This window comes from Sorex araneus, chromosome 4, assembly GCF_027595985.1.
Source record: "Sorex araneus isolate mSorAra2 chromosome 4, mSorAra2.pri, whole genome shotgun sequence".
Classification (NCBI taxonomy): domain Eukaryota; kingdom Metazoa; phylum Chordata; class Mammalia; order Eulipotyphla; family Soricidae; genus Sorex; species Sorex araneus.
Genome location: NC_073305.1, coordinates 56,622,385 through 56,634,497, shown reverse-complemented (window position 1 = coordinate 56,634,497; position 12,113 = coordinate 56,622,385). Strand labels below are relative to the sequence as shown.

General features: G+C 35.8%; 1 protein-coding gene across 9 annotated transcripts in view; it reads left to right on the top strand.

Annotated features, from left to right (window-relative positions):
* Positions 1-12,113, top strand: part of FHIT (fragile histidine triad diadenosine triphosphatase) — a 1,667,781-nt gene that overhangs the window by 815,790 nt on the left and 839,878 nt on the right. The gene's annotated exons all lie outside the window — the stretch shown is intronic.

Genomic DNA, 12,113 nt, shown 5'->3' with positions numbered 1-12,113 from the left:
TGTCATGTAATTAACTCAAATAATGCAAAATATATTCACATTTTCATTCAGAATGAGAATAGATTTGTTAGAACATTAGTAGGCAGTTAGTGTTTATCCTATATTTTCATACACATATCAAAACTGTTAGATTTTATTGAATGAATATGCTTAGGTTTTCTACAACATGATAAGTAAAAATGGCTTTCTTTTCTTAATGGAGGCTTTTGTATATTTCTTATTGCAGGTAAATGATTTGTGTATATGTTCAATTTTTGGATTAGCATAATTAATTTAAATTTATTGCAAATTAATGATCTAATTTATTTACTTAGTTCCAATTTTCTTTCTCAAACTAATTGACTGAAAAATAACTATAAATTTGCAAATAGCTCTTGGGTACAAAACCTAAATTGGCCATATCCTAAGAATTCTATAGCACTAGATATCTGAAGTATTGTCATCTGAATTATATGCTGGGACTTACGCTCCACTTTTTAAACATACTTCAGGAATCTTGGTTGGGGCAAATGTCAGTATTTTGATCCTTAGAGGAGTCAGGATCCTTAGTCAGATGACTTTTTTCAGGAATAGAGTCCTTCCAAGTAGAGTTCAGCAAACCTTCCCTGCAGTTCTTGGTAAACAGAATTGCTCCGGTTTATTGCAAGGCATACACCCTAACCTTTATACTATCCCATTGGTGCAGAGGAGTTATTTATTTGGTCACAAATAATGTGACACATGGCACTGACCAGTGTCAGGCTTAGTTGCTCGAAGCTCTTTGCTATGTCAGTTGTCAACCTATTGATTTCTGCATTGTGGCAAGGTCTGCTGGGACCCCAGAGGAAGAAACAGAGAGAAGTGAGCGGCACACAAGGACAGACAGTACAGAAATATTTTAATAACAAGATCAGGCATGTTGTAGGCTGTGTCAGGAGCGGCCCTGGCTTAAAAGTATGAAAATTGGTGGGAGAAAGCTGCTCTTGGACTCAGACATCATATTTGTTATTCAACACCACTAAGTCTACTAAAATGGAGGATTCATTGTTGAATTAACAATAAAATTTCATATTGCTTTTTACAACAGAATGGCAAAGGGAATTACTGACATAAATAAATTTGTGATCATTTTTATATTTATATCTCACAATGGTGTTACTAAAGTCATTGCCTGAGGATTGACTTGGCTGGTTGATACTAGTTGATCTTTCTCTTATTGCTTATTGGTTGCTTTTGCAATCTATTGCTTTTGCTTATTGAGCTTAGTATAGTATTCTATACAACTTACTCATCAAATTTTCTGTGCTCTAAATGGTCAGTACTATAAAATTTTGAGGTGTCATGTAGTTGCATATGTGACTACATGGTTCAGAAGCTGTGGAGGTGGTAATATTAGGGAGTTTGGTGCTTGTTAACAGTTCAGGCTTGGGGGTGAGTGAGAAACAGGGGACATTGCTGGAAGGAAAGTCACACTGGTGGTGGAACTGGTGTTGGGACATTAATAGAATAGAAATTTTGATATTTGGAAATAAATGTCCATATTTCATTTTATTTATTAAAATGAAAGAACAGGGGGCCCAAGTGATAGTACAATGGGTAGTATCAACTTGGATTTGATCCCCAGCATCCCCTAGGTTCTCTGAGCAGTGCCAGTTTTGTGACCAACAAATAAACAATAAAAGAATGAGAAAAAGGGAAATTGTACAAAATAGAGGCTCCAATGTGTCCATGAAAGCAGAATCTAGAATAACATGGCAAGTCAGTAAATGCTGGTAGCCACCAGAAGCTGGAAGAATCAAAGAATGAACCTAAAACCTCCATTGGAAATAAAATTCAATTGGCATCTTGATTTCAGACTTCTGACCAGACAAACTAAAAACCTCCAGTTTTTGTTTTAAGCCTCTAGTACTCAGTGATTGGTTACAGCAGCCATATGAGACTAATACAATCCAGCACCAACTCTGCTCCTATAATGCACCCTACTGTCTTGTTCACTAAACATTTTTAATGAGGCTCTGATTGACAGACCTTCAACAAGCTATTTCTTCTCCTTAGGATTCTAGTTTTTTGCCATCTGATCTCCTTCAGACCTTCTTTCAAATTGTATGCAAATGTCAACTTGTAGGATCATCTTTTCCTTTCATTTAAATTCTTGCTTCCCTTCTGCATTATCTATGTTTGTCTGTTGTATTCCTTGATATTTTTCCTGGCTCAGGGTGACTGGAATGTGAAGTTTGAGGATTGTGTTTGATCTGGCTTGCTCACAACTGCATCCCTTCAGTTCAGGCCAGTGCCTGGCACATAGAAGATTAGTAAATATTAAATGAGTCAAATGTTTGGCCATCCTGACATTTTAGCTTCAAAGCCAAGAAGAAAAAGGAAAAAAAAAAACTTAGGGACCTCATTATGTAAATTCTCACAGCAAGCAATGCAGTGTAGTAAATAGTGTTGACCTGGAGTTTTCATACATGTGCATTCTCACATTTGGATGCAGTAAATACTTTCGACTTCAAAATTGTCTGATCTGAAGGAGAAGTAACAGTTTGAGCAAAGAAAAAAAGAAATCTCCCTCTACACTCCTAACCCAACTGGTTTTTATAGATTCCCATGTCAATTTTAGCCTGGATGGTGAAATCAGTTTTTTTCTTGGCTGAGTTCTCTGTCAGAAGAGATATTTTATATCCATGTAAAAATCAGATATTAATACAGGGGATGATATTTTATCATCTAGTGAGCTTTGATTTCCCAGGATTTTATTTGCCAATGTCTTTGTCTTCCTTACGAATTATAGCGAAGGTCTGAGTACAGTTTCTGCAGTCTTGAAGTTTTTATAGTTTTTTGCTACTTGGCTTCTCACACATAAAAGTTTTCTTACAAGCTTATTTTTGAATCTCTTTCTTTCTGATGAATCCTCTTGATAAACTCTTCAAGTTTATTATATAGTAAACAGGGCATTGCCAATGTAGCTTATCTATTTCCTGGAATGATTTTAAAAATGACTTAAGTTGACTGATATGTATGTAATAAGAGTCAATGCTTTAGAAAATGTGAGCCAACAGAGAGTAAAGAACATAAGGGAAGCAACTCAGAGCCTGAAGTAAAGTAATGCCCGAAATAACTTTACTTGGAGAGTAACTTTGCTCGGGGAGTGAGAGAACAGGATTTTTATTCCCCTTAGAGGAATTTGGTTAAATAATTTAATCTTTTGTTTTGTTTTCTTACCTGAACATAGATATTTCTTGCACCATATCTTCCACCTGAACTAGATATAAAGTCAAAAGAGTGATTGAATTTGGTGTATGAGATCATGAAGGTAGTAATTATAACATTTTCCGCCTTTGTTTTCTATCCTGATAGCTTAAGACTTGTCAAGGATGCAGGTTTGAGTATGGAACTTCATTTAATTATGGTCCTAAATTTGTTCTAAAAAAATCTCAAACATAAATTAATTTTTTTCTGGATTTCTATACATCATCTGGCAAACAGAATAACCAAGGTACAGTTTAATTTTAAGCTATTCAATTCAAAATGACATTAATATAACATTCAAGATGCTAAACCTAAAAATTGATGGAATTTGTAACAGTCTTATAGCCTTTCTCTTCTTTATCCTGTGAGACATGGTGAAAAATAAAATCTTATTATTTTGATGCTATTTTTAGTGGTTGGGAAGAGTAGGTAAATGAGCAATCCTGGAATTCATTCACAGCTTAAAGTTGTTTTTCATGATGGTCTTAAATAAAATTCTTGGAAGGGATTAGATTAAGTCTGAATTCTTAATTCTTTCGTTAACCCTTATTGGAGCTACTATACATGTCTCTTCTGCACATAACTCTTAATAATGACCCTTTTGCACCATATTTGTGTCTTTCTCATTAAATCCATGGACTTATTTTTTCACTGAAGCATATATGTTCAATCATCAGGATGATGCTATTGATAATAATTTTCTGGTAAGGAGAAGCATTCAATTTGCTATGCTGAACTAACATAGGTTGAAATGGCTTAGAGTAGGACTGGCCCACTTTCTGGATTCTATTTTATTCAGTATTATGAAGGTACTCTTTCCACACCTCTGCCACACTTTCTTTTGAAAAAAAAATCAGTGCACAGTAGGTTCTTAGCATGAATATAGCACTGTCATGCCATTGTTCATTGATTTGCTCGAGTGGGCACCAGTAACATCTCCATTGTGAGATTTGTTGTTACTGTTTTTGGCATATCAAATATGCCATGGGTAGCTTGACAGGCTCTGCCATGCAGGAGGGATACTCTTGGTAGTTTGCCGGGATCTCTGAGAGGGACGAAGGAATCAAACCCATGTCAGCAGCGTGCAAGGCAAATACCCTACTATAACTGAGTCCAGCATGAATGCAGTTCTAAAATTACTTCAATGTTACGAACAAAAAGAGCTAAACCTATTGAAAGCATTTGGTATCCTTAGTCTGGTCTTTTAGTAAGTAGCTAATAAATTGCTTGACTAAATAAATGTTTTGTTTAAATTATGTCTATATAAGAGCAATCTAGAGTATATCATGTGCAGCAGAGTTTTAAATCATTTATTTTTTCCCTAATTTTAAGAATATCTGCCCTATTATACAAAATAAGAACATGTATAATTTTATTACCTCAGTATCATCCTGGCTAATATTTGTTTTGTCTTTCTAGATGCATTGTTTTCTCCTTTTCTTCATGTTTTCTCTAGTAAAGAAAACATTTTATAACCTGAAATTTTAAAACCCATTTTGACAGTTTCTGATGTTTTGCTGCATAGTTAACACTGAGATTTTGATAATTAAAATTGCTAAAATTTTAATCATTGTATAATTGATGAATATTCCTTAATGTGTTTTCTATTAGCAATGCATGAGAATATACATAACATTATGTCCTCAATTTTAAGAATTTAAGATTTGGGGTTTTGCCCTAACCATTGCCAAGCTAACTATGTTATTGTTTCTATTTGTATAATTTAGTTGTTAGTAGGGTAAAATTATAAATGTATTTGAGTTATATTGTATCAGTTATCTATTAATTTTTTCCACTATTTTCTTTTGGAATTTTCAAACACAAATTTCTACAGATCTTTTAGGAATTAACCATTATACTGTCATATTTTTGGTAAACATTAGTTATTTTTGATATTTTATCCTTTTTAGTTTAAATTATTTATATGTCAAAATTTTAATCTCTTTTTGTAGTTAAGCTAATCACTCCTATTTTTTTAGTTCCTTTGTATTCACCAGTCTTTTTATCCTAATATTTGTTATGCATTTGACATATTTTTGTTCCCTTATTATTACCAAGTTCATAGCTCTTCATAGGAATGCTTTAAAAATCCACTTTATCTTCTTGAAAACATTTCATTTTAAATTAAGTCTTAAATTGAGATTCTGTGGTTTATATAACTAGCAATGTTTTTTCATACACATAATTCTGATGCCACACTCACTAGTTTATCTCCCTCCTTCTTTCAACACCACTTCCTCCAAAGTTCCACCCTTTAATTTAGTTCTGTTGATCAGTTCTCTCATTTTGTTGACCTTTTGTTACTTTGCTGTGTATCTTTAAGTTCACATATGAGACAGATGATTCTATATCTCCCGCTATTTGTCTGACTGACTTCATACTGCATAATATCTTCTCGTTCTTTCTATGTTGTTGCAAATTGCATGATTTTGTTCTCTTTTAGAGCTGCATAGCATTCCATTATGTGTATATACCACTTCATGATCCATTCATCTAAAATTGTTCTTTTAGGTTATTTCCATATCTTGGCTATTATACTAAGTGCAGCCATGAATTTAGGTATGCATATATCCTTGTCAATTCTAAGACCACTTTCTAACAGACTTTTAATAGTTTTAAAATATTTGAATATTAATTTTCAAACAAATGTATTTAACCTAAGTATGACATAGCTTTATAAAAAGTGAAATATAACTGACATAAGTTTTGATTAGCATAATCAATATGTGCTTTCTCATTTTGCCATATATATAATGTTAATGTATAAATTATGAAATGATTGCTACAATAGCTTTATTTAACATCCACCACTATACATAGTCACTATTGAAATTTGTTTCTTATCCTGAGAACTTGTAAGGTCTGCTTTATTTAGCATTAACTCTTAATCATTCATAAGTATTCACTTTTCAAAAATAAAAGATTTTTTAATTACTGAGCCAAACAGCTTTTCACTTTGGTTTTATGACTAGAACTAAAACAAACAAACAAACAAAAACCCCAGAACACAAAACATTAAAGTTACTCCCTGTCTTATGTAAGACTGAATATGGGAAGATTTTGAAAGTAGAATGCTCCAACTCATATCTGTAGTAGGGATTCACTGATTTGTTTTTTTCTCCTTCATCTCAGATGGTTGAAGCACATGTCTCAATTGAAGTATCAATTTATTTGGGTCTCTATTGTAATTTCCTACAGTAGTATGGGTGCAGTTGTTCACTCCTACTCAAGTGATTGATTTGTTTGTTGTCCCAATTGTGAGGACAGAAAGGTCACCTCATGACTGATTGCATATCACCTCATGACAAATTATAAAATCAAGCAATCACTTAAGGTTACTTGCATAACATGCCATGAGATTTTTATAAGCACGTGATAAATGTTGACATAATTACTTAGTGCACATAAGCAACCAAGTAAGACCTGTATTGCTAATACCTACAATTTTTAGAGGTAGGAACGAGGCTTTAGGAGTTTAATCTATATCAAATACCTATTAAGTTGCAGGGTTGAGTTTCAGTCCCAAATTATCTTAACTCCAGAATCCATGCTGTTCTAGTTGGTCTTGGAACCCCCAAAGGCTCCCAAAACCATTCAGAGAATTTGAGAGATAGTTCCCAACTATATTTATAGCTGTAAGAAACTAACTTTTCTTATAGCGTCTGCCAAAATACATACCATGTAAGACTGAATACGGAAACAGACATGATAATATAGTTCTTTAATTGGACCATTCATAGGAGCTTTATAATACTATAAAACACTGCTGCTCCTCATATTCATATATATTTTAAATAGAATCATAGAATATTATAAAATTGGGCCAGAGAGGTAGTACAGTGTGTAAAGTGCTTGACTTGCACACTGCCAACCTGGTTTCACTCCCCACCACCGCATCTGATTCCCTGAGTTCTGCCAGGCTTGATCACTGAGCACAGAGTCAGGAGTAGGCCCTGAGCATTGCTGGGTGTGACCAGAAAAAAAGTCAACATGTTTTGGGTTAATTAATAAATATGTTTAATTATTTTTATTCTACCAATAGACATAATTTGCTTAAACACTGTTTTGTTTGGTGTCATGGGTAATTTTAAATGTATAGGGTCTCAAGAACAAAAAATTGATTAACTGATACTCTGATCCTCTGGTTTTGTTTCCCTTCTTTTTGGCCTCAGTTCTAGCTTCTTCATTTCTCCTTACTATTTGTGCTTTCTTACTTAAAAATAGAACAGTTGGGTCAGAGAAATAGTGTAGCTGGTAAGGCACTTCCCTTACCAAATTCATGTTTTTGTATGCAGCCAACTCGAATTTAACCCCCAGCACCATGTATGATCTGCTGAGGCTACTAGGAGTGACGAATGCAGATCCAGGAGTAAGCCCTGAGCACTGCAAGATGTGATCCCTAGTGAAAAAAATAATAATTTGAAGTACTGTAACTTATAGTACTGCCCGTGATAGTTTCATGAATATAGTCCAACATCACACCCTCCACCAATGTCTGCTCTCCCCAACCATTGTCTTAAATTCCCCCTACCCCTGAGTCTCTGTCCTTGGATAGCTCAGTTCCGTAGAACACTTCTCATGCTCTATTGCCATGTTCCACTTTTTTTCTTTTTCTTTTTAAAAAATTTTTTTATTATTGAATCACCATGAGGTACAGTTAGAGACTTACAAACTTCCGTGCTTCCATTTCAGTCACACAATGGTCAAGTGCCCATCCCTGCACCAGTGCCCATTTTCCACATGGTCCCATGGTCCCAGCATCCCTCTTACCACCCCCATCCCATCTTCCCCACCCCCCTTTGTGGCAGGGCATTATCTTTTGCCCTCTCTCTCATTTCTTTCCCCCCTCTCTTCTTTTCAATGTTGTGGTTTGCTTTTTACAGGGAAGGGGCACCCTCCTTCCCAAGTTACTTTATTTGCAGATCTACCTCATAATGTTATTATGAGCACCATGTGAATTAGCATGTCAAGTGCTTATTCTGTCCCTGGCATGTGTGGAAAAACTCAAATTTTAATGACATTGTTAGGTTTCAGTGTAGTTAACAGAGTTCTAAAGAAGTCCAATTTGATTTTGTATGCCATGGGTTTTCTTCAAGTTTTCTGTCTTCTTTTTTTTTTTTTAATTATGTGGTTAGTTTCCTTTGGGCAAATGCTCTCAGAATGCATTTGTCTTACTGTAAATCCATAAATATAAGCATCCCTTTTCCCTCTCTGAATTCCCTCAATAGTTTGCAATTCATATCCCGTAAATGTATAGATTTTTCTTCCTCCCCTCGCCCCCATGTCAGAGGCCGATATTGCTGCTCCAGAAGAGGGAAGGGGGAAGGGCCGGTGTTTCTGTTCATGCAGGAGGGTCTGCATCTTCCCGTCAGGTTAGTTAAAATTGAACCCCCACCCTGCTCTGCAGTGACTCTGGTACGTTTACTTCAGGGCTTCAGTTTTTATTATTTTTTCCCCAGGGCTACAGTTTTTATAGGCTCAGATTACCCTTGTCTAAGGGCTTGTTTCTTAAATCGCAATCCTGTGCTTCAGGTCAAAGGTTTTTTCCTCAGGCCTCCCTGGTCTGCCCGATCCTCAGCTGTGCCCACTCTCTTGTCTGTGTTCTTTCACTTTGTCAACAGCAGTTGCTGTCCCCCCAGGGGATGGGGATGTGGCAACCAGCTGCAATCTATCCAGTCAGGCAGGCTCTACTCACATGCTCTCTGACAGACAAAGGCTGGTCTTCCCATCAGGGACTCTTCAGAGGAAACACCAAAGGTTGCTGTCAGTGTGGGCGTCAGAGGGAGATTCTGCCTTGTCCAGCAATGCCCTTGGCTCTGAGAGAGAAAGAGGGAGAGGTGAGAGTGAGGCAGGGAGGGGTCAAGGCATCAGGTAATTTTCCTCCTGTGAACCCCAGAAGATTCTCCTCCTCTCTCAAGACTTTCAGGCAGTCTGATTGACAGTGCACATAAAACGTCTGGTGATAAGTAAGACTAGAAGCATTGTAACTTCTAAAGGGAAGCTTAACATGTTTGTTCTTAAGTGAAAAGCATTTTGTTAATGATGGAGAAAAATTATTTCACAGATTAAATATTTTGAATTTATCTGGGTCAATCCTTCTGTCCCAAATGATGAGTTGACTTACAAAAATATAGTACCATAGATTTTGACTGTGGGTGAGATACTAAGGCAGAAGGAAAACATCTGGGGTATTCAATATGCATGACCCAAATGTAATTTTCAAAATAGAAATAGCACTGTAGCACTGTCGTCTGTTTTTCATCGATTTGCTCGAGCGGGCACCAGTAACATCTCCATTGTGAGACTTGTTGTTACTGTTTTTGGCATATCAAATGCCATGGGTAGCTTGCCAGGCTCTGTCGTGTGGGTGGGATACTCTCGGTAGTTTGCCAGGCTCTCTGAGAGGGACAGAGGAATTGAGCCCAGGTCGGCCATGTGCAAGGCAAATGCCCTACCCACTGTGCTATTGCTCCAGTCCATATCGCTACACCCTCAAAATAGAAATAAGAATAGAAATAAGAATAAAGCAATTTCAAATTCATAGGGAAGCTGAAAAATCAATTTAGTAATCACATGTTTTTCTCACATGAAGATTCATTAAGTTCATCTACCCTGGCATATTTCTCTGCAGACAATTACTTCCCCTTGCTAAACCATCCAACAGTAAGTTGCTGTACATTCTAAGATGTTCATTCCTAAATAATTAAGCACATGTTGCTTGATAAGAGCATCTTCCTACACAACTCCACCACCATTATTGCAGCATAGTGAAATTCATATCAGTTCAGTTGTATTGTATTTTCCGACCTCAAGTTTTTTCATAATTTATATCCTTCATTGATATCAGGTGAGGTAACATTCATATATTGGAGTTGCTTGTTAGTAATATCATCTTTATTATCTTCTATAACCATTTCTTACCTCCCGGAGTTCTTTAATCATTAAATCATTTGAAGAATCCAAGCCTGCTGTCCCATATAGTCATCTACTTCCTTGAACCGTTTAATTCATTTTAGACTTATACAAATGTTTCGATTTGGTGCAAACAAAAACTTTTCTGGCAACTAGCTGGTATGGTATATTTATTTTAACATCATACCAGGACATCTCATCACTCTGGGCACAAATAAACCTGACTATGTGTTAGACAGTGATTCTCAGATTATCTTGTTTTACTGTAGAAGACACTTTAAGAAGAAAATGATATGTAATAGGGCAATATTGCAGACCACTACTCTTTGCAAACAAAATGATGAAATTTTCTTAATCTAATCTAAGGGAAACCTGTGCTCTTCACTTATGGTCTCTCTAAGCAGTTCAAACCAACAAGTCATACACTGGCAAATTACTAGAGGTATAAATGTTTTTACATGGATTTAAAAAGCAGGTCAGCAGTGGAGATGAAGTTAAATAGCTGGCACTAGGAATTGTGTGAATCTATTTCTTATTGGCTGACTTTCACCAACAAAGGCTGTGAGTGGCTGTTTAGCAAAACAATGCCAATTGAATAGCTTCAATCTGATTCTAGAGGGTGCTTGTTACCATGACTACAGAAGGAGTGTTTTAGACTTAAAAAATGGTTAATCTCATCTCTCCAGTTTCTCAATTAAATTTCTTCTAGTGATTTGGCATTTGTTGATGATGTTTATCTATTTGTAATATGGGACTTATAAAATAGTGTCAATCTAATTCCATCAGATATTCTAAATGTATTACCTGGCTTTCTTCCATTCTGCAAAAAAAACTGTATTCCTCCCTCTCCTCTTGCTTTCCATATACTAGTCAACTCAGATTATTTTTAATTCAGTGTGCTATCATTCATCATTCATTGCTACTGTAGCGTATTGATGAACATATTTATCCAATTTGGTAATAGTTTCCCTTTCATGACAGTCCCTATAGCCTTTAGACGTGACTTAGCTTTTAAACTAGTCTTAATCTTCTGGCACGAGATGTTTTGAAATTTGTTTTATAGTTTCTCTCCTCTATCCCTGGAATTAATTAACCATTTTCAAAAAAACAGTCCTATTTAATTTTGTTGTTTGTTTTTGCCTTTTGGGTCACAGAGATGCTCAGGGTTTACTCCTGGCTCTGCACTCAGAAATTATTTCTGGTGGTCCTTAGGGGACCATATGGGATATTGGGGGTTGAACTCGGCTCAGCCGCAGGAAAGGCAAATGCCCTACCCACCGCACTATTACTCTGGCCCCCCAGTCATCATTTTAATAGAGAATGAAATTTATAAACTAAGAATTAGATGCTAGTTATGTAAATTTTTACTGAGATAATGTTATTTCAAGTTTTCTTTTATGGAAAGGACTAGAAAATGTACACATATTATGTTTATGATATAAATCCTGGTTTCATTGAAATCCAATGTGGTGGTGGTTCTTCATATTCTTCCTATTTCATTTTTGTATGTTCCTTATATTTATGCTACATTCCTACATTACACTCAAAACAGTTTTATGATCACAGCACCACCATTTGCAAACTAATTGTCTAAATATGAGTAATTTCAATTTAAAATTAGGAACTTGAGCAATAGTAAGGCAGATAAGTCACTTTCCTTGTGTGCATCTGATTCATATTTGATCCCCAGCATCCTATATGGTCTGCTGATCCTGATAGCTGTTGACCCCTAAGCACAGAACCAGGAGTAAGCTTTGAGCACAGCTGGATGTGGACCATGCCCATACTTCTCACACCAAACAAAGTATCTTTAGAGATATCTTAGATTTGCTTTTAGGTGTGGTTTGATAGATTCAAAGTACACAGGACATTGTGGGTCATTTTAAGAGAAGGCATCTTAAAGGATAATGGACAAATTTAATAAACTTAGCGCTAATAAAATTCTGGTAGTACTGGTAATTAGAGTTAGCATT